Here is a 3521-nt window from a genome sequence, read left to right on the forward strand (position 1 = left end):
CTGGGTTGCAGCCCGCCAATTCCCGGCCAACAAGCATGTCATTGTTTGCACTTAATATTTCCTGCTTCCTTGTAAACCGTGTGTGCGCGCGCGCGTGTGTGTCCGCACCCTGGTTTCGGCATCCCCGGCAGGCAGCTCTGAGTTCAAGCCTTGCAGAGCGCAGGCCCGCCGGTGGCCCCCCGGGAAGGCCCGCGTGCGCACAAGTGCGATCACTTGGGGGGGGGAGGGGCTGGGAAGACGCCGGGCACCGAGACCCTTTCTGGGGACGCGAGCGTTTTGCAGAGATGGGACCCGGGCTGTGTCCATCGCGGACTATTCAGGCTCGAGTTCTCAGCCTCCAAGGGCGGGTCCGTGCGCACGGTCTGGCCGGGGCAGGGCCGCGGGGCCACGGATGTGCCGCTCTGGGAGGCTGTGTATCAGCCAGTGTTATAAGCGCAGGCATGGTCCCCATCGACAGGGTCGGTATGACAGCCACGCACGGATGGCAGCGAACACAGTGGACATTTGCTCCTTGGGAACCAGGAGGTGCGTCCTGACCACACGGAGAATGCTCTGTGTTCTCGGTTCTTGGCTGGATGTTCGCTCGCCTGGTCCTCCCCTCCCACGCTGGGTCTCACCCGGTCCTCCCAACGTGAGCTTAGCCAGGTCCTCCAACTCTGGTCTTACCAGGTGCCCCTTCACCGGCCTTGCCAGGTCCTCCCACGCTGCGTCTCGCTGGGTGCTTCCACGCTGGGCTGTCCTATGTCATGGTCTCGCTGGGTCCTCGCTGCGTCCTCGCTGGGTCCTCCCCATCCCAGGGCCTCTCCGGATCCTTTCACTCTGGGTCTTACTGTGGCCCCCCCCCCATGGTGGCTCTTGCTGGGCCCTCCCACACTGGGCCTTACTGGGCCCTCCCACGCTGGGCCCTCCCCACACCCGGACCCAGCTGGGTCCTCACACACTAGAGCTCCCAGGGTCCCCTTCACCGGGAGTCTCTGGGTCCTCCCATGCTGCGTCTCGCCCGGTCCTTGCACACTGGCAGGGACAGGGGGCTCTCAGAGTCTCTTGTATAAGGACCTGAACTCATCATAGGGGCCCCACCCTGACCGCCGGATCCCCTCCCAAAGGCCTCACTTGCAAACGCCCTCCCCTGTGCAGGTGGGGATTTGGGGGAGATGGTCTCTCCTACCTTGTCTGCTGGCAGCGAGGACGGCAGCACCATCTGGGAAATGCGGGGCCCCTGCTCCCAGAGTTCTGAGAACCTTCCACATGCCGGCCACAGAGCCTCGAGCCCAGCTCTGTGCCCTTCTCCGCCTTGTCCCGGGTCACAATAGGGGTCACATGCCAGTGTAGACTGTCCACAGGGGCACATGCATTGGTCTTGGTGAAACTCATGCTTTGAAGTTGGAGCTCAGACGCTTTGGTGCCTGGTGGATGTGGGTTCGCCTGCTGGGTGGAGACAGACAGAAACCCAGAGATGCGGAGAGGCTCAGAGGCAGAGAGAAGGAGGGAGACAGAGACAGCCAGAGCCAGGGTTCCAGAAAGAACATGGCATCTTCCTCCCATCAGAACGGAGTGGACAGCCCCTCCTTGGGTGAGGAGGAGCTGGAGAAGGGAAAGTGGGCGCCAGGTGGACAGACCAGAGCCTCTGCTATGCCCTGGGGTGTCTGGCTGAGCTCACGTGTGCAAGGAAGACACACGCACCCCAGGTCTCCAAGGAGAAGGGCCGTGGGCACTGGGGGACAAGCCACATGACCCATGGTCACCTGCATGCCTCCTCTTCTCCTGACCTCTGAGGACGTGGTCAGCTGGCCTTAGAGTAGCCGGTGTCCTCAGTTTGGGTAGACAAGCAAAAATCCGCATTGCGGTGCAAACCCACCCTGTTCAACGCATCAGACACGAGGAGGAACAGTCAGGTGTGGCTGGCTTGTGAAGATTCTTTTCTTTTCCCCCCACTTGGTAAAATAATGAAACGTTTTCCTTGCTAGCCGTCTAAGCTGTGGTCAGGCAGAAGCCAGGCTGGGAGGACAGGGTGCAAGCAACAGGCTCTGGGAGGGGTGCCAGAGGCTGACATCCTCACGGGCTGGGAAGCAGGTGTCTCACGGAGCATCACGTTGGGGGCAGTGCGGGTGACTCTTGGCCCCCACGCCTCACCTCTGTCCCTTGGGGAGCCACGGTGACTGCGGGCCTCTCTGGTCTGGAATAAAGCACACCTGTCGCTGGGGACCCCGTCTGGGTTGGCAGACCGGGGCACCGATGTCTAGTGAGCACTTCCGTTGGGGGGAGCTTCCGTTTGGGGGAGCTTACGTTTGGGGGAGCTCACGGAAGGGAGGCAGAGGGGTCCCGTGGCAGCTTCAGGTCCGAGAAGGACAGGCCGCTCAAACGCATGGCCGGCAGGCAGGGAGGGCTCCCTGGGGCAGGTGTGTGGACTTTCTGAGAAAGGGATCCTCGTAGCAGCAGGACGTTCCGAAGACGGGGTGATGGAGAGCCAGCTGTTGAACCCCCCCAGGAGGTGGGCTTTGTCCTGGGGCCACGGGAACTGGGGTTTGGGGAGGAAGCAAGCAGGGCTTCACCCAGAGTAGGAAGAAATCCCATTTGTGTTTTGGAAACTCGCTCGGCGTCCGGTGTAGACAAGGGGTGAATTAGGGGGACGGAGATCCACCCGGAGGCAGGGGGCACAGCATCCATGAGGGCGGTAGGGGCAGGCAGAACGGGGCTGCCCCATGGCATGCAGGGGAGTGGGTGCATGTGAGAGCAGCCGTGTAGACGGCATGGAGGAGACAGCGGTGTTCTTGGTGCCTTTGGGTTCATGCCTGTGGGTCTTAGGACGAAACCCCTGCAGAGCTCAGAGCCCCTAGTGTTGCTCGGAGCCGAGGGTTGCTGTAGGCTGCTAGCAGGGGGGAAGCAAAGGGCCCTGCGTTATGCTTTGTACGAAGCCAAGTGTCCAGTGAGATTTATGGAACCCCCGCCCCCACTCGCCGTTACCCATGACGGCCCCACGGAAGGGGCATTTGGTTCGGGGGCGAAAAAACATCCCATTGTCATTATCTCCTGCCATCCCGGACCCCGCCCCGGTCTCGCACAGCTGGGGCTGGGCAGGCGTGAGTCTTGTTGGCAGGACCCCACAGGAGCCCCCAGACCTCGGTGCTGGAGACCCTCGGGACATTTCCCTTTTGACACGGGCTGTAAATTTTTTCTTACTCTGGTTCCGTTCGACTCTGGATTTGATTAATTACCGAGGTGTTTGGAAAAGCCTGCTAGTGCGGGCAGTCCGCAATTGATTTACAAAGTGTGTACATGTTATTTCCTTCAACAATTGTAAATTCACACCGAAGGGAGTCCTTCGAATGAGAGCATTGGGTTCTCCGTGCTTTCAAACGGGTTTTAGCAAGAGCCCTGGGTTCTCTTTGCACGAGGACATTGGGCTCAGCGTGNCTCAGCGTCTCGGCACGGTGGCACGAATTCTGCCCCTTGAGTCCATATATGTCCCTTCACTTTTTATTCTTTTTCTCTTCTTTTCTTTTCTTCTCTCTTCTTTTCTT

This window comes from Ailuropoda melanoleuca, chromosome X (assembly GCF_002007445.2).
Source record: "Ailuropoda melanoleuca isolate Jingjing chromosome X, ASM200744v2, whole genome shotgun sequence".
Classification (NCBI taxonomy): Eukaryota; Metazoa; Chordata; class Mammalia; order Carnivora; family Ursidae; genus Ailuropoda; species Ailuropoda melanoleuca.